Raw genomic sequence first — 26777 nt, 5'->3', positions numbered from 1 at the left:
TCAGCCTATGAGGTATTTTTAAAACCATGGGACAGGATGAGATCTCCCGAAGAAGGCATGCAGATAGGACTGGGGACAGTGTCTTGGAGCCTTCAACAATTTAGAGGTCTCTTGAAGAAGGAGGAGCCGAGGAGCATGAGAGATAGCAGCTGGTGTGATTGGAGGAAATAAGGCAAATGGATATAGAATCTTTCTCAACTTCATCAGAATTTATATATAGGACCTTTTTTTTTTTTTTTTTTTTTTAAAGTAGGCTCCTTGCCCAGTGTAGAGCCCAAAGTGAGGCTTGAACTCATAACCCTGAGATCAGGACCTGAGTTACTATCAGGGTCCGACATTTAACCCACTGAGCCACCCAGGCATGCCTAGGACTTTTTTCTTTTTAAACAATCATATTCAGAGAATATGAAAACCAGGGATATGGAGTACACTTTCCTCAATGGAATTCTAATATTTTTAGAGAAAACAATGTGAGCACTCAAGAAAATTCAGATTACTTCATGTTTACTATCAAGGTATTCGACTTTCTGATGTAGGGTGGAAGACAATCAAGGGAGGGTTGTCTGCACTCTGACATTTCTGAAAGCATATTTTAAGTAAACATCCTGTTTTTCCTCATGGTAAAGTCATCCCTTCCTCAAGCTGATGGAAATCCCTATTCTTCACAAGAATGGGCCTCAAGAAGTAGAGGATAATATATATTATATATTCTCCCTTAAGGAAAACACTAACAACAAGCAAATGCTTGAACAAGCCAAATCTGGATCTATTGTTCTATAGAACCACAGCACTAGCCAATTTATCTATGCAATATAAAGTCTGCTAAAAATGCATTACAATATAAAGAAACAAAATTAATCAATAATTATTCATTGGACCTATACTAAAATATGTATAAATATAACCTTATTAATTTCAAAACAACCTGATTTTTTTGACAAGAGGGTAGGTTTTAATAAATACTTGGTTTGGAAGTTATAAAAAAATACTACATATTTTCATTTATGTAGGTGAAGTTTATTACATATTATACTTAAATTTTAGCTAACAGGGGAAAAGATATGCTATTCAGAATCCTTCCAAAAATTGCAAAGAGTGCATATTTCCCAAAGGCTCATCTTTCTTTTGAAAATAAAACTGAGTTATTTTTCTTCTGAAACTTTTAATTGGAGCTAGAGACCATTCATCTAAATCTATGAAGTATATTCCATTATTTGCTAAAATACAGGGAAGCAGAACCTTTAATAAAGTTTATTTTTCTAACAAATACCCAATCCTGCGGTGAAATTGCTTGACTATGAGATAGTATGGTTTACTATTGGGATCACAGGTAGAATTGCAATGGTAGAAATTACAATGTATCAATACATATTATGATATTTGTTAAAGTATTTTAATATTTCAGACTATGTAACAATTCCAGGGGATTTTTTTAACTTTCCAAAAGAGAAGTTCTATTTTTCTCAATTAATGAAATTAGCTTGTTGTTTAGAGTTATGTTTATAGCTACCTGAGACCTTATAGAGAAAAGGCAGTCAAGATTGAGTAATTGTGTTGGCCCACAGAGCTAAACTATATATTTTATGTGGGGATCTGCTATATGGTCAAAAAGAACTAGATTAATCAGAAGAATGGCAGTGAATACAAGCTCTGTCACTTCTTAGCTACATGCTTTTTGGCTCCAGTCTCATCTTTTTTTTGTTGTTGTTGTTTATAAGAATAACAACAGTACTTGTAGAGTTCTTGTGGTGATTAATTAAGAAATTTGAAGACACTATGTAGTATGCCACCCAAATATATACTGGAATTATTGCTATATGACATTAATAGTACCTCAAGAAGACACAGTCAAAACATTAATACTGGTGTCAAATTTGTCTTTTTTTAACATAATTTATTATTTTTTAATTTTTAACTTTTTAAAAGATTTTATGTATTTATTCATGAGAGATACAGAGAGAGAGAGAGGCAGAGACACAGGCAGAGGGAGAAGCAGGCTCCCTGCAAGGAACCCGATGTGGGACTCAATCCTGAATCCTGGGATCACACCCTGAGCTGTAGACAAACGCTCAACCACTGAGTCACCCAGGCATCCCTCTAACATACTTTAAATATAAAATCAGAAGTGATGATTTGCTAAATATTCACTAAAGATAAAAGAAATAAAGTGAAAAATGTAAACAAAATATATAAAAACAAAATCAATTATCTGTAGTCATAAGCAAAAGGTAAACTACAATCTTTTTCTGGAGGAAAAAATAGAAATAGAATGAAGACTTGTTCAAATACTTCCTTGACAAACCTTTATTATAGAACTGAGTTCCAGAATAGTATAAGAACATTGAATTTCATTTTATTTCTGTTATGCTAAAATCTTGATTATGTAGCTCATGAAAGGAGGTCTTTATTAAAGAGTATATTATGTGGATACTATTTCTATAATACACATGAAATATTGGCAATATGCTTTTTCAATTCAAGTAAAGATACTTTTGATTCAATAAGGACTATTTTTAAATCAAGTAACCCATTATCTGCCTCATTTCAGAATAATTAATTATCTCATTTTTAATTAAGGGTGAATTCATTCATAGTTATATAAAATAATTGGTTCAGTATTTTCAAAGGTATTAACATATTCTAGGAAATCATATTTTCTAATTATTTTTAATGCATTGATTTGATTTAATAATCATATTAGCATCATGGATTGTAAATAGATAGAAAAGTAATGGGAAGGGTTCTGATGTCCTACACTTTGTTCAAATTTACTGCATATGTATGAGAGAATTTAGGTGGATAAGACAAATAAAAAAACCTGAACTTCCAAGATAACGTATGTATATGTATAATTATACCTACAAAGCACCTTTCTCATAAATTTTGGTAAAATCAGACTAGAAAACAAAGTTATGATTAATAGAGACAGATTCAGGAAAATAAAGAAAAATTTAATATAGAATAAGGAAATGACTGAATTAAGGAAGAATTCCTTAGTGTTAAGAGTCTCATTATTTTGGGGCACCTGTGTAGCTCAGTGGTTGAGCATCTGCCTTCAGCTCAGGTCATGATCACAGGGTTCTGGGATTGAGTCCTGCTTCAGGCTCCCTGCAGGGGAGGGAGTTTCTCCTCTGCCTATCCCTCTGCCTCTCTTTCTGTGTTTCTCATGAATAAATAAAATACTAAAAAAAAGTCCCATTCTCTCAACTGCTATTGATATATACTGCATGAAAAGAAATATTTTCCCATAATATTAATTGTATGCAATTTTGACCAGTTAGGCTTCTTCATTTACTTGCAGAATGACAATGAATGAACCATTCTCTTTCTTGTCAAATAGGAATTTTACAGACCAAACTATCTTTATCATAGAGTTGCTTTGAGGTTAAAAGATGAAACGATGCATATAAGAACAATTTTCAAAGTTAAAACAGCTATACAAAGAGATGAATATAGCTTAAGTGATTCAGTAATCAGCCTCTGAGTCAAAGAGGACAAGGCACAGTGTATGACTTTTCTGGCCTCTGGTGACAACGTTTCTAGGGTGGAGATTTATAAGAAAGAGTTGATGCATGTGAAGCAGTTAGCAGGGTGCCAGCAAATAAGAAGTGCTAAAAAAATAGAGTATTTGTAACTCTCTAGTTTCAGTTTACCATTTTTACCTTTTGGAAAGTCTGTCTTTAGGAATGATCATATCAGACAACAGATCACAGTTTAGTATTTGAGATGTTTTGTTCATATTTGTGTGTGTATGTGTGTTTTAGATTTATTTATTTATTTTACAGAGAAAAGCCGGAGTGAGAGAGTGCACAGACATGAGGGAGGGGCAGAGGAAGAGAGAAAAAGAATCTCAAGCAGACTCCCCACTAAGTACAGAGCCTGGGCTCCATCCCACCACCCGGAGACCAAGACCTGAGCTCAACACTCAACCAACTGAGCCACCAAGGTGCCCTTTGTGTGTATTTTTAAATCATACTTGATTTCTAGCTTGATACAGGGAAGAGATGCCCTATCCTTGTTTCAGTTTTGAAATAAGTGAAATGCTCTCATCTCCAGAAAATTTTCTTAAGTATCAGAGATTATTTCTGATTTAAATTTAAATGACCATTTCTACAAAACTAAATCTAATAGAAATCAGAGTTTCTTAACCTGGGACCCCCTAGTTTTTGAACCCCTAAAATTGCATGCCAAATTTATTTGTGCATGTGCTCATTTATTTTTTAAGAAAACAATCTCTAGCTTTTATTAAATACACAAAGGGACTGTGATTCTCTTCAAATTAAGAATTATTGGTATAAAAAGTCTATAACAATTATAATTTATGATGTGTTTCATTTGTGGCTTATGGGTTCATATTCATTTCTTCCTTCTTTCCTTTTCCATTCACTTAACAAATATTGATTGAATGTCTATTACGTGCTTAGAGCAACAGAAATACAGCAGTGAATAAAACGTGTAAAATCCCTTCAGTTCTCATTGGACTCATATTCTATGGAGGGAAGATGGGCAAAAAGCAATTATGAAATATAAGATCAGCGAGAAAAGCAATTAATATAAGGTAATAACAAGTGTTATGAAAGAAAGCAGAGGTTGGGGTAGAGCATGATAGGTAGGGGTAGGGTTTCAGATGGGGGTTCAGGGAAACCTCTCTGGTGAGGTGTCCTCAGAACAGATACTTGAATGAAGGGCAGGAGAAAGCCATCCACATATCCTTTAAAGGCATTCCAGGTACCCTTTTAGGCTAGATTTCATCTTCAATGTTGTATGTTGACTTTTCTTTTCCATATAGTACTGCTTACTTTTTGTTATTCCTTTTTTTGTTGATTTTTTTTTCTGTCATAGACCCAATGGATATGAATTTTTGCCCTCAATTTCCTCTCCTGTTAAATAAGGTTGTTTGGCTGATGATTCCTTAAAATGTTAACACACCATAGTGCCTATTCTTGTTTTATTATTACTGTAAACTTCACATTTCAATGTTCTTCTAAATTCAGTAACCATCTGGGCTAAGTCGTAAACTCCATAATTAATTCACCCATCAAAGATTCACAAAGTAAAATGTATGCCTTTGCTTCTGAAGAGCTTAAAATATGACGGTGATATACTTCTTGGAATGTTAAACTTGGCTCTATGGCTATATCCAATTGCAGGTGAACTATTCTTGTTCTTTGGGGTAATTTAGCAGCACTGATTCTGTCTGAAGGTTTAGGGTTCTGCATGCCGTGGCACTGACAAAGGCATAATCTCATCAAACGATAGGGATACTCAAGATCAATGTTGCTCCTTTGAGACTTATGCTAAGGCAAACATTGTATCTGGTGGGATCTGAGTAAAAATAATGAACATAGGATCACATTTCAGCAAAAGCACTGTTTTTCCTGTTGAACCAATTTCTCTAGTTTATAATTGTAACACTGCAAAAAAAAAAAAAATCTGTAATAAACAAATACCAGAGAAGGAAATGGAGGAAAGGAAAAGAAAGCCCTCAAGAAATTGGACAGCTTCGGGATCCCTGGGTGGCGCAGCGGTTTGGCGCCTGCCTTTGGCCCAGGGCGCGATCCTGGAGACCCGGGATCGAATCCCACATCAGGCTCCCGGTGCATGGAGCCTGCTTCTCCCTCTGCCTGTGTCTCTGCGTGTCTCTCTCTCTCTCTGTGACTATCATAAATAAATAAAAATTAAAAAAAAAAAAAGAAATTGGACAGCTTCACAAATATAATCATATATAGCAGGACCACCGGGAATTGTCCAGTATCTCCAGTCTTCTGTAAAACAGACCAGCCTGCAGACAGGAATGAAGTAGGTGAACCTGTAATGCAGCTCTGAGTGTGAACTCACTCGCACCTAGGGTATGGGCACGTGCTGTGCATCTAACTTAGAACAAACTCTAAAGTGTATTGGGAATTCCCCTAAAAGGCTTGTTGAGACATAGGTTGCTGGGCCCCAAGCGTAGTCTCAGGGGCCTCAGAAGCTTTGATTTCTCATAGTTCCTAGGTGATGCTGATGCTACTAAGATCACATTTTGAGAATCGCTGGCTTGAAGAATTCCCAGGGAGTCTCTGACTGAAGCACCACAAGGGTGTCATGGAGGCTGGAATGTTACTAAGAATCCTTGCAGGAAGCCTTGAAGTAGGGGAGTCAAGATGGTGACTGCAGTAAGTAAAAGGCAGGCTCATCTTCCTGGTATGCAGCTGCCGAGATGCAAGACACTTTTCAAACATTGTGCAGGTTTTAGGTTGGTGCCCCAGGGAGGAACAGGCCCCATCAAGGCCAGCCAAGAGCAGACTGATTACATCTGTACCCGAGTGTAAAGGACCAAAAGTCATCCATCAAATTCTCTAATCACGTGTGAACATGAGATCAGCCAAGTTGTCAGCTGAACAATCTTTCAATAAGTAAAATAATAAAATGCCTAAACTTAAAGCCATTTTATAAGACAGGTAGTACTTATTTTAGCAATAAAGACGCTCTTTAAATTTAAATATATAAGATCAAGAGATACATCTGGCAAGTGTGAGTTAAAGGAGTTAATTTGCTTTCACTCTGTGAATTCCAAACTAAAAATCATTTCCAATCATAAAGATTCTAAATATGATTGATGAGGTATGACAAAACAAAAGTAAAACCCTACTCTTTCTCTCTATGAATGTGTTAAATGTGAAGTAATACATGACAGGTTATAGGAACTACCCTATTTACAATTTAATTTACTACAATTTGCAATTTAATATATAAAAAATTTACTATTTAATGCAGATGCTAAGAAGCTTTTACTTCATATTTCAGGAAGAAATGTTTAAAATACATAGCAAATATGGAGGAGACTCTGGAAGATTCTGTATAATTAGAATGGGAAGAAAAGCAAACGATTTGGTCAGGTGAGAGATATGTGATGATTGATTTTATGTGTTAACTTGGCTAGCCTGTGGTATCCAGTTGTTTGGTCAAACAGAAGTCTAGATATTGCTGTGAAGACCTTTTTTTAGATGTGATTAACATTTAAATTAGTTGACTTTGAGTGAAGCAGATTATACTTCATAAAGTAAGTGGGCCTCCTTTAACCAGTTGAAGGCTTTAAGAGCAGAGACTGTGGTTTCCCAAAGAAGAAGGGATTCTATCTCAACACTGCAACACAGAAATCTTGTCTAGTTTTCCAACCCGCTGCCTTTGGAATTTGGACCTAAGACTGTAACATCAACCCTTTCCTGAATTTCCAGCCTGCCCAGTCTACTTTAGTGATTTCAGACTTGCCAGCTCCCACAATCACGAGAGCCAATTCTTTAAAGTAAGCCTTTCTCTGTTTCTACCTGTGTCTATATGTCTGCCTTGTGTCTATCTCTGTGTCTCTGTCTCTCTGTTATGTTTCTCTGGAGAACCCTGACTAACACAGTATATATCAAAGGCAAGACTAATCAGAGTAGAGGTGTTATCTCTATTTTTAATGTGACTATGGTGAACTCAACAATCATTTTTTACTTTGACTACTTGAGAGTGATTTAATTTCCCTCTTAATTTCTATTGCCTTCACACTTTACCCACCAAAAAGCAGGGATACTTATTTACTATTTATTACTGATATCTCTGTGAAGCACATATACCTGCACTTTCTATAATTTCCTTTACTTAGAAGATGCAAGGAGAGGTGAATTTATGATTCCTCAGTGATTTGAGTGGTTTGAGATATTGGGTCATCCACTATTGTGCTTCCTGCAGTTATTTCATGTTGTTCATATTGTTAGCAGCCCTAAGTGTAACTACACCAAGTGATTATTCTGACCAGAAAGTGATGGCTCATTGCCTGAGACAGGAACATCATGTACAAGGCTGCCGTTTACACAACTCCTGGGATTATGCAATGTGGTGTTGCTAATCAATTATGTTCACTGAATGGAAAAAAAGCATTAAAACTGCATGTTTCTGTACATTTAGAGCTAAACTGTTCTTAAATAAAAGTTACAAGATGGGGGAGGATTTATTGTCTAATCTGTACAAGGCACTATGCCAGGTAACCTAGATATATAATCTTATTTGATTTTTAAACATTCTGAAGGCAGATGAAGAAGGAGGAGGAGGAGGGGGTGGGTAGGAGGAAGAGAATGATTCCCATTTTCTGGGTAAGTAAAAGAGGGTCTAAGATAACAAGTGGCCTGCCAAAGTCAAGCTGTTAGTAAATTAAAAGGCATGCATTTGAGTCATATTTGATTCCAAAGCCTATATTCTTTTCCTATACTGGATTCTCTTTAGGTAAAAGTTAGACTCTTGCCATACAGAAGATAGTTTTAGTGACATTGGTTCAATATATTGATATACCATCCTGACTTTTCTTAGAGAGGTATTTTTTCTAGACAATGGTTTGAAAATAAATTTACAGTAAGTGAATCTAAAGTCAATATTCATGATATTTGGACATAGAATGAATCCAAATTTTAAATACTCAGTTGCAAAAGTTTCCACAATTATAGCACAAACAGTCTAAGCCATCAAGATGTTTGGTTAGTACTATTTCCTTTGGGAAAATGATGAGGGTTTCTCAGAATCTTAGGATTTCTTTTGCTTTGATATTTTCTGAATTTATGTTATTGTCCTATAAAACATTCATTCATCTACTCATTAACTCATTCAATGTTTATTGAACACTTATTTTACCAAAAGTCTATATTTTATATTTAGTAAAGTACAAAGATAAATTAGCTATAGGTTCTCCACTTATAGTACTTCCAATGTAGAAGGAAATTCTAGTAAATAAGTGGAAGACAGAGTACAGAGTGAGAAGGGGTTTTTCATGTCTGCCACAGAGTAGTGCCAGCAAAACAGTTTTTGCAAAAAAGGTGGTAGAAATGGTTACTTATACAACAATGCACATGATTAGCCACTGTCTCTCTGTAGCTGTTACAATGACTATGATCATTATAATACAAGTCAGGTTGATATGCCAGGAAAGCAAGTGTAGATAAAATCATTTGGGTAGATATTTTTCCCTTGGGCCTCAGAAATAAGGGAAAGAAAGTAATAACTCATAGAAGTGGTCTTCACTTTGTCATTAGACATAGTTTGCATATGGTATGAAAAGAAATCAACCTAATTGTGTGCATACATTTGACCTACTAAGTTTAGTCAATTTCTAATTATGTAATTATTTTGCCAAACTGAATAATAGGTGGATAATGAGAAATGATAACGCTATTCTAGTACACTGAGAAGGTGGATAGATATAATTCCAGAACAGTGAAGCAGAACAGGAATTTAGAGCCCTCTCTCCCCTCTTATTTGGCAAATGGTGAGGAGAGTTATGCTCAGAGAGGAAACACATTTGTCCATAAATGATAGAAGAGCTAGTGGAAGAAACTGGGATAAAATTTTAGAGGAGAGGAAATCTTGGGGACAGAACTTGTAACCTTGTTTATCCCTCCTCAACAATATCCAACTGTCATACACTGAGCCTACCATGTCAGGAGTTGCAGTAGTAACATCCAAATTGAGAATTAAAAAGACCATTGATTTCAGTTGGCCGAGAGTGAAAAGACAAAGTAATCATTGCAGAGAAAGTCAAGGAAATGGATCTCTTCGAAGCAGTAGTTAAAGGCTACTTTGGGAGGGAGAGAGAGGTAGGGAAGAAGCCAAGAGACAGTTCAGAGGTCTGGGCTGGGGAGGATGAGGGATCTCTTGGGAGAGATAATGTACACATATGATTAAATCAAGGGCTAGGTGAACTTTTTCGTTCACACCTTCAAAGTCAGAAATGAGTTAGGGTGGGAAGATGATGACCTTAGAAAAGGACTTATAAAGCTTTGGTGGTGTTAAGGTGTTATTCATATAAATACTAGAAAACCATTCAAATCTGTTATTTGTGTTTTGTGCTGCACGTTTTCCATATCATGCTACATAAACTAGATACCTGTTATTACATTAGGAAATGACTTCACAAGGATCTCAGACATTGAGAAAAGCTCTTTCAAAATATGTCCAGAGTTTTGTACTTTGGGATTATATACTGCTATCCTTGGAGAATATTATGTTACTCTCTAAAACTTGGCTAAATTTTGAGTGTACATATTTTCTTATGTGAAGAGATTCACAACAGCATTTAGAAGAGTTTCTTTCAATTCAGCTAGAATTTTGAACCACATTTCAAGGCTTTGAGGGGAGAAAAATTGTTCACAATCATAGTCTAAGATTTCAATCAGCAGCAGGAATGAAATGTAGACTTGTTTGAATTTGTAAACAAGTTGTGGTCTAAATTTTCACTTTCAAGTCTGCTGTGTAGAACTCTGAAACCATTTTTTCATAGACAAAAGGACTGACGTGGTGGCTGGATTACCAGGTCTGCTCACAAAATCCCTTTAAGCCATCATGTACATAAAGTTTAACTGTTTTTCTAGTTCTTTGTAACATGAGCTGCAGGTACAAGAACGTGATGGCAAAGTGCAGAGTTCCTCTAATGTAATGGAATCACTGACTTTCCCATAGTCCACGGTGGGGATGTGTCCAGAAAGAAGGGAATGGAGTGGCTGGGTGGTCTTGCCAGTGTAAACCCCAGTTCACACTCTCCCTTTTATTTTGCAACCCCTGTGATTGGTTCTCTTGCTTCCCTTTTCCCAGGTGCAGCAGATATTTCTGACAAGGTTTTAATTCTTCTGGAATACCTAAAACCATAATATTGGTATTTTATGAATATTTTAGAAAACAAAGGGAGAAATATATCAGGTGGCCTTTAAAAAACCCGAATCACACTTTAATAATAATGGTGATGAAGAAAGCTTTTATCTACATTTCTGAAGAAAATCAGATACAGCCCTAAGTATGTCATCAATAGAGCTTTAGGATGTACAAGTGTTTTGAGATTGAGAGGGACAGGGCTGGACATCTTTGAAGTAGATGTCCATGTTTGGACATGCCACCATGTTTGAGGTGGCAGCATGAGAAAGATGCAGGCCTGGGAATTTAATTTCTTCTGAATATACAGCCCATGTGGGGCCATGCTTCATGTGCAGATTTAACTCTCATTTAAATCAGTTTGAGGGTTAGAGGTTAGTCCCAGGTACCAGAAAGTAGACAGGGGAGGGAGGAAAGAAGCGAAGCATCAAGAGTATGTCTGTGGCCATGTCCAGGAGGTTTAGGTCATGAGCAAATCAGGAAAGATGACTGAGTAACAGTTCCTGTTCTATGGGCACAGAAGATGAGAATCTCATTTCAGTATATGAAGTATATATGGATAAGGTGCTTTCTATGAGTACAGAGTAGGGGCTCCCAATCCTTGAGAGAGAGGCAATTTAAAAACAAATGCTTCCTGGAGATGACCTTACTTACAGAAATATGGGGTAAATGGGGAGAAAGAGAAAAAAAAAAGTACATAGTAATGCAAGGATGTAGGAGAGAGTCTGATCTCCATGTGGGGATTTGTGTGTGTTTGGTGGTTGGGCACAAACTCCAAGTTGTTGGAGCTTAAGGTACATGATGTAGCAGGGGTACAAAGCCAAGCTAGAGAGAAGGGATCCTTCAGGGCTGTGAGCCATACTAAAGAAGTGAGATATTCTCTAGAGCATACAGAGCTGGTAAGTTCAAATAGAAGTGACATGGAGAGATTTGCATTTTGGATGGATGAACAGAGAGGTGTGTTAGAAGTAGAATTAAAGATGACAGACTGGAAAAGATACCATTTAGGAGGTTGTTGCAAGAGTCCATAAGAAAGATGATTAAGACTTTATGAAGACTCTTTGTTAGAGTATAGATAGTGGGAATGGAGGGCATGGTTTTGAATTCAAAAAGTTTAAGTACTTCTGATTAAATATGACTAAATAAGCACATTCATTTAACTTAGATTTCCTCCCCAAAATATAATAGTTAAAAAAAAACAGAGAGAAAGAAAAAGAACATACAAGGAGAAAAATGGAAAGGAAGGTGACAGGAAGATAAGAGTAAGAATATTATTACTCTGGAAAGATAGACTGTTTGAAGCTATGTTATAGGCTGTAGAAAGCCATGGTCTCAGCCTTCCTGGGGGAAAATCACTAAGAGGGAAATATATATTCGTTGAGCTAAGAAAACAAAACAAAACCCTGAGAGTGCTCAGGAATCGGGGGTACCAATTACTCTGGAAGACTGGGACAGGTATATGGGGATGCAAAGAAGAGGAACGACTTTATATCTAACAGCTCCCCAGATCCCCAGATCCCAAACCCTATGCTGTACAGCCAGTTAATTGCCCATCTGCCATTTCAGCAAGAGACAGGAAGTTTGCTCTCCAGAGAAACAAATCGGACAGGTTCTGGACCCAAGGATACTGGGCAAAGCAGAGGGCTGGATGAGGCGCAGCAGTGAGAATAGAGAGTAAGTGAAAGTCAGCATTCCCTTCTGCTCAGCAACTTGAATTCTGATAGCCAGACATTACCTAGGAAGTGCTGGAGAATTTATTTCTGGAGAAACTTGTCATCCAAAGAGAGAAGACTGATAGAAGTCAAGATTTGAAAAACTTTCAAAAAGACTTGGGTCTCAACCAGATTACTAACAATCCGCCAACCTCTCCCATCCCCATCCCAATGCACAGCATCCAATCACTTTTTTAAAAAAAGATTTTATTATTCATGAGAGAGAGAGAGAGAGAGAGAGAGAAAGAGAGAGTGAGAATGAGCAGGAAGGGAGAGAGAGGGAGAAGCAAGGAGGGAGGGATCCCCAGATGGGGCTGGATCCCATGACCCTGCTGAAGGCCAATACTTAACTGACTGAGCTACCCAGGTGCCCCAGCATCTAAATCACTTTTAGTGACTTATCTTTATATAAACAGAGCCAAAGCTCACCAGACATATAGAGAAGGTTGCTAACATGAAAGGCAAGACAAAAAAGGATACATATAAAACATGAAATTTGGAGGAAACAGGGATAATGCAAAGGAAACCCATAATTAGAATCAATATAAAAGTGAGTGACAAAAAGTATCATAACAAGATCAGGATGTCATAGAAAAGGACTATGCAGAGAACATGAATGGCCTCAGGTGTCTTTTTAAAAGAGAAATACCAAAATTCAATAGAGATTTTTAAAAATAAATTAAAATTTCTCAGAAGGATTAAAAATAGTAAAGACCTAGAATATAGAAGACAAAGCTTATACAAATAGAGGATAAGTCCAAGAGGTCTAAAATGCAAGTCATAGGAAATATGAAAAAAGAACACAAAATGCAAGAGGAATTAATTGTTTTTAAAAATGCAAGAGGAATTAATTATTTTTAAAAAATGCATGCACATTTTCAGAAAAGAAAAAATAAGTTTTCAGATTAAAAGGGATGAACAAGTGACCACAAATAGAAAGGGGAAGAGATTAATACTAAAGTATATCATTGTAAATTCTCACCACATTAGAGATAAGAAGACTCAAATTTTGGATTAAGTAGGTGAAAATAGATAGCATATAGAATTGGGACTCAGAGAGACCTTGGTCTTCTCAAGAGCAAAACAGCAAGCTACAAAGCAATCAAGTAATATCTAGAAATTTTTAGGGAAAATTATTTCTAACCTAGAATTCAATACCTAACTGAACTACAATCCAGTGTTCAGGCAGATTGAAAGCATTTTCAAACATGGAAATTAATTTCAAAAATTACATTCCTTGCACTGTTTCTTAGTCATTGGAGAATCTGCTCCATCATAACAAGGAAGTAAACCAAAACAGGGAAATATGAATCAATTCTATAAAAGAAGGGATCCAACCCAGGATGAGCCAAAGAGAATACCCTGGATGATGATGTCAGATTGATAGATGGGAAGAGGAATAGATAACACATAGTCCACAAAGAAGCAGAAAAATGGAAAGCACGATGAGTAATATCCTTGAGAAAAAAATAAAGTAGATAAAGCAAACTCGATAGATACAAAATCAATAATATTAACACACTGAAAGAAGTTTTATAGTTTTGGCAGAGAGTTTGAAAATGAGTAAGTGAAGTGAATGTAGAAAATAAGCCCTGTCTCACTCAAAGGAAGCAACTAAAGGGCAAAAAAAAAAGTTAATTTCAAGTAAGAGAATATAATAATATAATACAGTGTGTATGTGTGTGTACATGTGAGTGGGGTAGGAAAGCTAAATATTATCTTCTAGAGCTAAATAACTAAAAGGGGAAAAAATCAAGAAATATCAGTTAAGCATGTTATTTAGAAATGTAGAAATAGGGACATGTGGATAGCTCCGTCAGTTGAGCATCCAACTCAATTTCGGCTCAGGTCATGGTCTCGAGGTTGTGAGAGCAGAAATCAGGAGAAAGAGAGAGATGGAGTACAGGTTTGCTCATTTTTGTTAGAGAAAGATACGAATAAGGAATAAATATTACAAAGAAAAACAGGCAAAAGGATCTGGATTTGATGTACACTGGGGAGAGGAAACCTGACCAACTCCTAGTTTTCTAGGTGAATGATCAGGTAATATGAAGCTGACTATGAGAAAGGAGGAGATATTTGATGACAAGAGATATGGGGAGGAAAAAGAAGATATATTGCATTTCAGACATCCTGAATTTGCAGGTAGATGTGGCCTCCGGATGACCAGGTCTAACTGTATCAGGACTCTCTCCTTTGCTTGTCTTTGGTTTGCTGAATAATTTTTGGCCCCAGCTTCTACATTCAGTGGGCAACATGACTGTAAACACACTGAAAATAACATCTTTTAGTTTGTGACCAGAAAGGAAAATAAGCAGTCTTGTTTGACAGGTCTGAGAAATTCTGGAGCTATTATGAAGAGCGAAGCCAGATCACGTGCTCCCCTCTGTGGCCAGAGGCCAGATCTGTTACTAGGAGAAGGTGTCTGGAGGACAAAAACACCTCACACCACACCTCTAATTTCTCTTAAAGTTTGGATTCCCTTCTTCCAAGGCCCACTACCAAATGTACTCTAATGGTAGATATTATACCTACCTCAACTGGTATTCATGTAGCCTTCCTCCAGAGTACTCATTGTTTTATTACTTGTATGTTCTTTATCATTTATGGCACGGAGTTGAAATTTTTAAAGTGTGTATATTTCCTCTCTAAGATTTTAAGCTCCTTATGTGAAAATGTGAAGTGTAATAATAAAGAAAAGCACTCGAAGGATTATATATAAATGAGAATTGTTTACGTTAGGATAGTAAGCTTAGAGGACCACAAACTTTAATGATTCTATTACTCCCACCTTACCAAGAAGATCCTCTGTGTAATTGTTTTCAGACTTAGTACTCATTCTTTTGGTATCTTCTTTTAAAATAGAAGATAATATTTTGCAACAGTCAAATGTAGTAACAAGTTTCAGAGTCAATTTTTGACTTTGATTTAGATTTTTTTTGAAATGAACAAATTTAGGGGCAGTTTCCATGAATAAAATAGGTAATGATAGTGTGGTGATGTTTTCTCCCAGGATTTGTAACTTGGCTTTAAAAGTCTTTTAAAGGAGTCCTAAGTATTTTTAAACAATGAGATTATGTATTTACTAAACGTAAATGTAGTATTTATTATATACCAAGCACAGTTGTAAGGGCTTCACATATATCAATTCATTTATTCCCACAATATACTAATGGGGAAGGTATTATTGTTACTCCTGTTTTATAGATGAAGAACCTGAATCACGAAGAATTGAAGAAATTAATGTCACAAACTAGGAAACAGAGTTGGGGTTCAATCCCAAATCCATATACTTCCGCTGATGATATGCTACACTATCAGTGTAATGTTAATTTTTCCAATGTAATCCCTAAGAAAGGGGTTGCATGTTTATGTCTTTGTGCCAAATCCATCCTCCTTAGTTTTTGTATTAGTCTGTAAGCTACATTTTTTGATGTTTGAAAAACAAAGAAAGAAAATATATTATGGCATGTGAAAATTACATGAAACTGAAATATTAGTGTCCACAAATAAAATGATATTGGAACACATCCCAATACTTTGGTTTAAGTATTGTCCCTGCTACTTTTGCAGTGGCCCACAAAGACTGAAATATTTACTTTATGACCCTTTTTTAAAAAAAGTTTGCTGACACCAACTTAGAAGAGTAAGTCTGGATGTTTAGGTTCTGACACATTTTTCAAAAGAAATTCCAAATAAAGCCAGTTGAAGTAGTTTATATTAAATTAAATATACACTATTTCAAATTATTTTAAATTACATTAATTTCTATGCATATAATAACATATATCCAACCATTTAACAAATGTTTAATTCACATATGCCAGACATTGCCTGTAGGAACTTTAAAAACATGGGAATGTAGAAAGAGTAAAATAAAAAACTTCAGTAACATTCTTTACATAAGAACTCAGAGAGTTCTTATGCTCTCAAAAACATCAATGGAGTGCTTTGCACACCATTAAGAAATCAATAAATCTTTATTAGTGATTAATTTTGTTGAATTTTACACGTAGAATGTGTTTCCTGTTATGTGCTGAATGGCTCCATATGCTTATAAAGAGATAAAAGGAAATCATGTAGAGACAGCTTTATGATAAAAAAAAAAAAAAGTTAAATACTAAATGCAACTAGAAAGAGTTAATGGAGCACTGTGGTTGAAGGCAGGTCATGGAGCCAGACTGTCTGCCTTCAAACCCTGCTACACTATTTACTTCCTACCCAAGCTACACACAGAAGCACTCAGCTGGATGGATCACTCACTCTCTCTGGCTTTGGTTTCCTCATCTGTAGACTTCTGTGTCTGAGATGAAAGGATTTGTAAGGTCTCAAGAATTTTATGAACACATAAGTTTGCAGAAAGGAACAGATATGATGGATTTCACTTTTTAGCATTTTTATTAAGAGACATTGTTTGAGGTGGTGTAAGATACCAAGCAGATAAGAACGAGGTCAAATAAATATTTACGACTGGCTAAACATTAACCCTTGCTTTGTAAAATGGGATGAATTATTTTATCCTTCGTTTAAAAATAGAAATGTTCACTTGTGTAGATATCAGTCCTTTTAGTTTTCAAAATTAAGTGATAAATAATAATATACTATTTATACTATTAATATATATATTCAAAACACTATAGATAAGTTTGATATCTGAACAAGTTGTCTAGAACCATAAGCTGAGTAATTTTTTCATTAGATCAAAATATCTGGAAAACTCAATTTTATTCTTCAATTCAAAACATGATTGATTTTAAGATATGTAGAGATGGGTAATAGCCCATTCTGGATAAATGTTTTTCAACTAGAGTTTTAATTTAGGATATGATACAATTTTCACTTTCCAGATGATTCTACTCTGACTTCTTAGTTGTCTTTAACATAGACCACTTTGTCCTGAAGGGTGGCTAGAGGTAGCTTTGCTCTTGGAACTGCAAAACTGCAGACAGGGTGCAGAAGTTAAACCATGGTGAGTTCTTTGCAAGAGAAACTCCCAGGGAGAGGATAGAGAGGAGGGAACATTCTGGTCAGGGATTTCAGATCATCTGAAGAATTTTTCTTTCTCAGCTGTATAGGTGGCATTTCTTCTCAGCCAGGTGAAGAAAATATGTTTGAACTGCTACATAATACCTATAAAAAGTTTCACAACCTTTTATTGCTTGTTTACTTGAAACAACAAAGGATTATTTTTCTGAAAGCTCCCTCCAACTCTAATGTTCTATGCTACACAGTGGCACAGTTCTTAATTTATTCAAAGATGGTTGAGAGTGAAATGGGCAAAGGGGTTCATTCATGGAGACTTGCTTCTCTATGTTTCAGCCTCTTGGGATTCTCTCCTCCAGCCATATTGAACTTCTCTTTGTTTTTCTAATTGGCTATGCTTTTCCCTTCAGATCTTCAAACAGGATGTTTATTTTGCCTAAGAACTCATTCCCTACCTCTTTGCATGGCTAATTCCAACTGATTAAAATTCCTTTATTTGACATTACTGGTACCTCATAGATGCCAACTTCCTTCCAGGCTTTGCTGAAACAAACTTTTTCTAGGAAACCTTTCCTGGCTCTCTAACTAGTTAGAAGCTCTTCCTCCACGCTCCCACAGCAACCTGTATTCTATCATAGCCCTTAGCATACTTTATCGTTCGTCACTGCAATTTCATTGTCTTATGGACTTGACTTTGAACTTTAGGGAAAGCAGAGAATCATTTCCACCTTTGTCTATTCCTAGGGCCCAACATAGTATCTGGCATAAAGCAGCTGTTAAAAGATTTGTGTTGAGTGAATACCAAAATAATTACCAGAGCTTTTAGTATAGGCATGCACATAAACAGAACTCCTTTAGAAGAAAAAAAGTGAATTTGTTTGGTCTGAAATTCACTTCTGCACCAAGTTCATTAGCCCAGTTCTTTGAATGCCACTAATACTTAGCCCACTGATAAAGCTCAGATATGAAGAAAAGGAGATGTTTGAAAGAAATAAAACATCATTGGAAGGGTTGTATATATTTTTAAAGATTTATGTATATTAGAGAGAGAGCATGAGTGGGAGGGATGGAGGGAGAGGGAGAGAGAATCTCAGGCAAACACTCTGCTGAGCAAGGAGCCCGATTCGGGGCTCAATATCATGACCAGTATCACCACCTCAGGATCATGAGCTGTGCCAAAACTAAGAGTCAGAGGCTTAACCCACTTTGCCACCCAGGTGTCCTTGAAAGGGTTATATTTATAATCATCATATAGTTGCATGACCAGTTAAAACTATGGTATTTTCTAGTGCTTCATAATTACTACAAAGAACTAGAAACTCAAAAGTTCTAAAAACTGCAATCACATTTTAAAAACAGATTTTGATATCTTAACTGAAACATAAAAAAATCTATCCTGTAATAATATCATTTATTTGGTATCTGTATTAGCTAGAGTGACCAAAGTACCATAGACCAGGTGGCTTAAACAACAGAAATTTATTTCTCACTCTTCTGGATCAGGGTCAAGCAGATTTGATTTCTGGTGAGGACTCTCATCCTGGTTTGCAGATGACCGTTCTTGCTGTATCCTCACATGGCCATCTTCTGAGGACATACACTGGGAGAGAGCAGGCTTTCTGGTGTTTCTTATGTGATCAGGGCTCATTTTATGACTTCATTTTAATTGCTTTCTTACTCTAAATATAGTCACATTGGAGATTAGAACTTTACTATACAAATTTTGGGTGATCCAATTCATCCTGTGGCTTTATCATTCTAAAATAACATTTTAAGTAATTCAGCTTAAAGTCTGGAAAGTATTCTTTTTGCATGTATAACACAAAGTAGTGTTGGTCCATTAAAAAAAAAAAAATCCCTCCACCTCCCTCTGCCCCAGTAAAGCCCTGATATGATGATGTAGGGAAGATTATTCTTCTAAAATTGGGAGTAACAGTCAACTACCTTGGTACTATCTTTACAGGAATTGATAGTATCTGGCCAGATTTCATACAAAAGCATTTCCTCTTGAACTTTTAGTGTAATCTCATTTAGACTTTAGACCTGGTCATGAACTCAGATATGGTCCCGTCTGCTCCCTTACTCAAAGATGAGGAAATTTAGTCCCAAACAGCCTGTGTTACCCAAATTCTTTAGCAAGTTATTCAAAACTTTTCTCAATTTGTCTCAACTTACATTTTATCTAAAGTATCCTTCTCCTACACTGTGTATTTTCGTCATACCAGATTACTGGCGATTACCTTTCAAGGTCCTAATTGAAACCCCTCCAGATGCTTCTGCCAACACTCCTCAAACAAAACTGGTTATCTATTTCTCCCTGTCTCTTCAGAATTTTTCCAAAGGCTTGTATATCATTTCTCAAAGAATATCATCATAATTTGTATAAATTTATATTTTCTATTAAATTATGAGCTTCTTGAAGTCAGCAACTGGCTCTATATGCACCAGTCCTACCCCTATAACACCAGTCCTAACCTATAGTACAGGACTTTAATAAATGATTTCCAAACTTCATTTCTGAAGATCACACGGATAATAAGTGGTGCATTAGTAATGGGAATTCTGACTTCCTGACCAGTACTCTTTTTCTCCCTCCTAGGTTGTATTTCACTTTTAAGATGGTAGTTTTAGAGTTCTAGAAGATCTTCTGGGTCAAAGCACTTTATAAGCAAAAGTCAGAGAAGCCTCAGAAAAGTTCTTCCCTGAGTCAGAGGTTATATCCTAACTCACGTGTTTGAAACCTACGTGTTTCAAATAGGCCATCCCAGAGAAAAATGTTATATTTCTTATTGGGCAAATTTACCCAACTACTCGGCACCAAAAGCCAAGTTTGACATTTGTTGTTATGACTCCAGCTTGCAGGGGAACTATGCAAGGCTTGAGCTTGGTCACGTTGTAAGATGCCTTATAGAAAAATCACCGATGCCCTGAAGAGATTAAAGGTCAATGAAGTTAAGCCTGGAGCAATTGTTCTCTGAACTCTGGCACATTCTTATGGTTTTCTGCTGTTTTATTGTGTTTGGCCTTTCCTTTATGGTTTAGCAAGGATTGTGAAATTCTGAATAAAGCTCAAGACGACATGTTGATTCTCCTTTTGTGAGTCAAATCATAATTCTTCAGAATTTTCTCTCTTGAGAATTACAATAGTTGAGATATTTTTGTAACAGATAAGCCAAACTCTTAAGAAAATTGGGATGAATGAAAAATACCTATTTTTTTTCCAATGCCATGTGAGTACCCTGGATTAATAACATATTAGAAATTTTGCAATTCTCTAATGACATAAAAATACTTGGAAGAAATTAGAAGAGGGCCACTGGATAATAAAAAAATATAAATTCCACTTAGGATACATATTTTATTAAAATACCTGCATATATATTCTCATAAATTAGGTATTATCTTGAAAGAGATAAGAATTTTCTCTAATTCCCCCAGGTAAATCTTTAAAGGCTAAACTTTCTATAGCATGTTGCTTTTATAACGAATATTGTTCTATCTACTTTAAGTTTCTCTGGAGCCAACAGCTGTAAGTCAGAAAAATTCAACTCACTAGTTAATTGAAACTGATGGTGTCAAAAAGTCTCTTTCCCATATATGTAAAATCCACATGTAAAATATACCCATGTATAAAAGTACATGTACATAGATGTTTTTATTTATAAATGATAAAGTAACCTGAAGAACTTTGCTAAAGCTTTAATCAGCTTCCATCTCAAATTATCAGTTTTGTTTCCTCCAGATTACTGAGACTGCAAAGTATAAGTGCTTTCTTAGTAGAAGGATGAGGGATGACCTTTGCTTTGCATTTAGTCCAAAAGTCCTTGATTTCTCTGGTAACTATTTTTTTCTTATTTGTTTCCTTAGCAATATGGACTATCATTAATTTGCTTCCTATGTTTTCTCCTGATCTATAGTACATGAAAGAAATATCATGAGTTCCTTTTTTTCCTTTTTCTTTTTTTTTAAACTTTTCTGTATTTATTCATGAGACACACACACACACACACACACACACACACACACACACAGAGAGAGAGAGAGAGAGAGAGAGAGAGAGGCAGAGAGACAGAGGGAGAAGCAGGCTCCATGTAGGGAGCCCGATGTGGGACTTGATCCCGGGTCTCCAGGATCAGGCCCTGGGCTGAAGGCGGTGCTAAATCACTGAGCCACCCGGGCTGCTCCCTTTTTCCTTTTAAAGAATAAACATTAAAATATTTTTCCATTTTATCCATTATAGTACAACATAAAATTCCTGCTAAGGAAGGAGCCAAATAAAAATGCTAACCAAATAATAAATGCTAAAAGATTTTCCTTTTATATGAATTCTAGCACCTAAGATGGTCATTTCCTTCTTTTTTTTTCTTTTTGTATACACTCACTGCCAAAGTTATTCAACTTAAGACTATATTCTGCTGCAAGTTTGTGGACAATATTTGATTGCAAAATTATCTGAAAGGTAATGCTTATTTTATCATGCAAAAGCAAAACATTTACAAGTGATCTTTTTAAACAGTATTTGTTCTCTGGTCTCTTTGTGGTCTCACAAAACTTGCCCCATAAGCTGATCCGGAGCTCCTGGTAATTGAAATGGATTATATTGTATCCTCAACCCATCAATTTAGCTTTATTGGGTAATGTTACGTTCAGGTAATGCTATACAAATCAGGGAGAATGAATTTTACTTCAAAGACCTGGGACTCGGGTTTTAAGCGAAAAGGGCCAAGTTCTGTTGGTGATGTGCACTTGTAGTTCTGCTTGAGGGTGGTGGGAATCTTGACTATCTGAAGGGGTGAAGTGTACTTTCAGCCAGTCAGCAGAACTGAACTCAATCCACATGAAGCATCAGAGAGGAGATCTCAGCAAATCTAGTGATGTTGAAATCTGTCTGGAACAGTAATCCTAAAGCTGCTTTTGTGACATCCTAAAGTGCCTTCAATTATCTAAGGAGTTTTGCAAAATGCTTTAAAAAAGTCTCAAAATACAATTAACTATTTATTACCAAAAATAAGATTTAAAACAAAATAAAAATACCAACCATGCCATGATCTCAGAAGATGGGCAGTGTCATAAAGTGAGGCAATGAAATACTATTGAAACTTTTAACAAGTTGGAGGTTTACATTCTAAAGCATTATAGTATGTACTAGAACACACGTGAAGTTTAACTAATACAGTTCAGGTTGTCAGGGAATGAGTAAACAGAATGTCCCATAGACTGCAAATACGGTTACACATGATAGAGTTCTACGTGGAAATTGAATGGGACAACTGCTAGTTGAAAGACTTGTTATGAAGAGCTACTGCATCAACAATTAAAAGTGAGTATGTGCCTGCAGCCCAGGGCGTGATCCTGAAGACCCAGGATCGAATCCCATGTAGGGCTCCCTGCATGGAACCTGCTTCTCTCTCTGTCCTTCTCTCTCTCTCTCTCTCTCTCTCTGAATGAATAAATAAATAAATCTTTAAAAAAAGTGAGTATGCCATAATCTCTATATTCGGGAATTTAGAAAGCCTTCCTCCCAGTTTCCCCATTTATCCCAAAACTGGGGAGAATGCTTTCTTTGCCCATCTTCATATGAGATACAACCTGGGTTCAAAAGAGGTAGGTTGCTAGAGCAATTTATTTCATATTTCTGAGTCTTAGTTTTCTCCTCTGTGAGGTGAATTTAATACTATCCACCTTGCTGGATTATTCTGAGAATTCAATGCACATGAAACACTCAGCTCAGAGCTTTTCCCAGAGTGAATATTCAACTCATAGTAGTTTACCTGACAGTGGCATGTGACCCTGTCTATACATCAGAATCACCTGGAAAAATTTAGAACATACTGCTGCCAGGGCTCTACTATAAACCAATTAAAATCAGAACCTGGGGTTAGGGACCATACATTGGTCTTATAAAAACTCCCCAGGAGATTCTAATTGCAGCCAGAGTTGCAAACCACTAAGCTATCCAATTAGTCTACCAATGGTTCTTAACCTTGGCTGTGCATTGAAATCATCTGGGAACTTAAAAATACTGATGCCTGGGTTACTGCTTCTGATTTAATTGGTAAAAGGCTTACCTTAGGAACTGGGAGTGTTAAAAAGTTCTCCAGTTAATTTTTTTTTAACCTCACTTTTTGAGATCTGACTGACATACAAAAACTGTCATATTTAAGATATACAACTTCATGAGTTTAGAGATAAGTATACACCATAAAACCGCCACCACAGTCAAGGCCATAAATATATCCATCACCTCCAAAAGTTCTTTCCAACCCTTTATTTATTTAATTTATTTTTTCCCCAGTTAATTCTAATGTGTTCCAGGTCGAAGACCACATAGAATCAGGAGGATAACACTTATTCTGTGCATTCTGGTTGCACAGTGTGTTTCTCTTAAAATGAATCTAATTTTTCTGATTATGCAAGTAATCCACATCCTAACAAATTATCAAATGCTGAAAACCATGAAAAAATAATAATTAAAAAAATCTATAACCTTACTGCCCAGATACCGACATCATTAACAGTTTGGTTTGCTTCCTTCTTTGTATGCTGTTTTACATGGTTGGGCTCATGCTCTATATAATATTATATTCCTTTTCTTTCTTTATAACACAAGCATTTTCCATGGAATTTAATACACATTTCAAGTATCATTTTATTTATTTATTTATTTATGATTATTTATTCATGAGAGGCACAGAGAGAGAGAGAGAGAAAGAGAGAGGCAGAAGGAGAAGCAGGCTCCATGCAGGAAGCCCAAAGTGGGACTCGATCCCAGGTCTCCAGGATCATGCCCTGGGCCAAAGGCAACACTAAACCCACTGGGCCACTGGGGCTGCCCTCAAGTATCATTTTAAAGAAGTAGCTTAAGGGTGCCTGGGTGGCTCAATGGTTGAGTGTCTGCCTTTGGCTCAGGTCATGATCCCAGGGTCCTGGGATCAAGTCCTGCATCAGGCTCCCCACAGGGAGCCTACTTCTCCCTCTGCCTATGTCTCTGCTTCTCTCTGTGTCTCTCATGAATAAATAAATATAATCTTTAAAAAAGTAAAGAAGTGGCATAAACGTCTCCTTTACATATTATTTTGAATATTTCAAAGAAATTTCCGGACAAACTATTTAGGAACTTTTTTGGCAAACTCCCCCTACCAAAATTAAATGTCCCTCCTGGTGGGGTAGGAAGGAATAGACTCAATGTTCTTGTTCTAGACAGAACTCAGAGGACTGACAAGAGTACTGCTGCCCCAGTTCTCCTCATTAGTCACATTTATTTATAAGTTATCTTCTATAAGGAAGTCATGGCATTAGAAGTTGGGCATGGGCTCAGGCAACGATTTGATTGCTAGGTTGACCTAAGATAGGTTTCCAATAGTCAAGGAAGCAGAAAGAGGAATCAAGAATGTCCTAAAACCAGAGAAATAAATCCAAGCTCACAGCCATAAAGCCACTGGGCACAATAGATGCCAACCACTAACATTTTGAAAAATGAACAGAATTTTCCAGTTTCTTGCCCCAAAGGAGGAAAGTAGTAAGATGTGGCTTAAGTTGAATCTGCTTACAGTGCAGAAATGAATCAGCATGTAGTAGACTGCAGACAAAATCTGCGGGGAAGGTGAACTTGATGCTCCTAGAGGACATGAAGCCTAGCTGACTTGCCAGCAGACAACCAATAAAAGTGGAGTAAGAGCTTGTGTTTGGGAGACTTGTAAAGTCCGGCTTGGGAAAATTTCCTTGACCTCTTCCAAAGTGGAGGAAACCAAGTATGAAATTAGAACACTCTGTCTTGGTGCAGTTAAATTTCTGGGTACTCTCTAAAGTGGGGAGCCAAGTGCCTGACAATGCAATAATTTCAAGGATAAGCCTGAAATTAGAGGTGAGTTCCTGTGTAGGTTAACCTTTCCTGGATGCATTAGCTCACATCTCTTCCACTCCTGAAGAGGGGCATCTATTCCTCATAGTCCATGATTAATTATCCACTATCTAGTGTCTAATTTTTAAATATATTTTAGTCCTGTTGCCAAAACAAAACTATAAACAAAGAGAGGCGTGGAAAACGGAAAGGGAACTTACATTATGTTTAGAATGAAACTCACACTTAGCAGAGTCTGCAGGCCCTGTGTGATCTAGCTGCTTACTGCTCATGAGCCACATTGGCCTCTTCCTGTTCCTTCAGCATTCCACACTCTTTCCTGTCTCAGGGCCTTTGCCCTGGATATTTCCTGTCTAGAAATCTCTTCTCCTGGCTTTTTTCCTCCACAGGGCTGGCTTCTTCTCATAATTTAAATGTTCCAGATTCCTAGAGAGGCCTTTCTAGACTACCCTATCAAATGATTTACTCCCTCATGTCTCTGTTTTCTCAATTACACCCCTCTGTTCATTACTTTATCACCATGCTTTCATTCATTTTCTGTAATTGTGCATATTTGCCACCTCCGTGCATGGTATGGGCATACAATAGTTGCTCTCTACCACCACAGAGCCTAAACTTTAGTGGAGGACATAAACATTAATCACAAAACTAATTGCAAAATCCTAATTCTGTTAATATCTACAAATGAGAGCCCATGGAACTAACTGGCAAGTATTTCATGTGGGATTTCTCTGCGGTTTATTATTAATCTCTTACTTGAATATTTGCTCCCTGAGGGCAGAGTCTTTGCTTTGTGTCCAGTTCTGCATCCTAGCCCCAGAGCAAGCATGCTTTGGAGACTTGAGGTCATTGAATAAATGGATGCTAAACATCTCCATTTATTCTTTCTTTCAAAAACATGGTAACCATGCGAACTATGTTCAATTATCCCTATCTCATGAATTAATAGCATTGAAACTCAGATGTGGATGGAACTGGAATATAAATTGCTTTATGCGGACTGAAATAAGTCAATCAGAGAAGGATAAACATTATATGGTCTCATTCATTTGGGGAATATAAAAAATAGTGAAAGGGAATAAAGGGGAAAGAAAAAATCTGTGGGAAATATCAGAGAGGGAGACAGAACATGAGAGACTCCTAACTCTGGGAAACGAACAAGGGGTGGTGGAAAGAGAGGTGGCCGGGGGTTTGGGGTGACTGGGTGACGGGCACTGAAGGGGGGCACTTGATGGGATGAGCACTGGGTGTTATGCTATATGTTGGCAAATTGAACTCCAATAAAAAGAAATTAAAAAAAGGAAGCATAGAGAAAAAAAGAAACTCAGATAAGAAATTAATCCAAGGTCATAAAGCTGGTGACAAAACTGAAATTGAACTTAGTTATTATTTCAAGTCATTGTTTTTTTCATTATACAAAGGGCATAGAAAAGGCAAAGAAGAAGTTATTGTAAGTTGTTTTACTATAATGTAGAACTAAACTCATTGGTTAAATTGTTTTCACATGTTTTCCCTATAAAATCAAAATAAAAAACCAAACAGACCAAAAAAACCCCACTATCATGCAA

The 26777-nt window shown here is 36.4% G+C and overlaps 1 protein-coding gene and 1 long non-coding RNA gene across 4 annotated transcripts in view; one reads left to right on the top strand and one right to left on the bottom strand.

The window, feature by feature from the left end:
* The window catches only part of DLC1 (DLC1 Rho GTPase activating protein), a 406473-nt gene that overhangs the window by 232757 nt on the left and 146939 nt on the right, over nucleotides 1-26777 (bottom strand).
* LOC121489332 overlaps nucleotides 6886-26777 on the top strand; it is a 113848-nt gene continuing 93956 nt past the window's right edge. For 2 of the 3 annotated variants that reach the window (XR_005987327.1, XR_005987326.1), the window contains exon 1: nucleotides 6886-7285. This is a non-coding gene — a long non-coding RNA (uncharacterized LOC121489332). The remainder of the gene's footprint in view (nucleotides 7286-26777) is intronic. The other variant, XR_005987328.1, reaches the window with a different exon arrangement.

Source organism: Vulpes lagopus, chromosome 4, assembly GCF_018345385.1.
Source record: "Vulpes lagopus strain Blue_001 chromosome 4, ASM1834538v1, whole genome shotgun sequence".
Lineage (NCBI taxonomy): Eukaryota > Metazoa > Chordata > Mammalia > Carnivora > Canidae > Vulpes > Vulpes lagopus.
The sequence above is the reverse complement of the archived record's forward strand: the minus strand, read 5'-3'. Positions and strand labels throughout refer to the sequence as shown.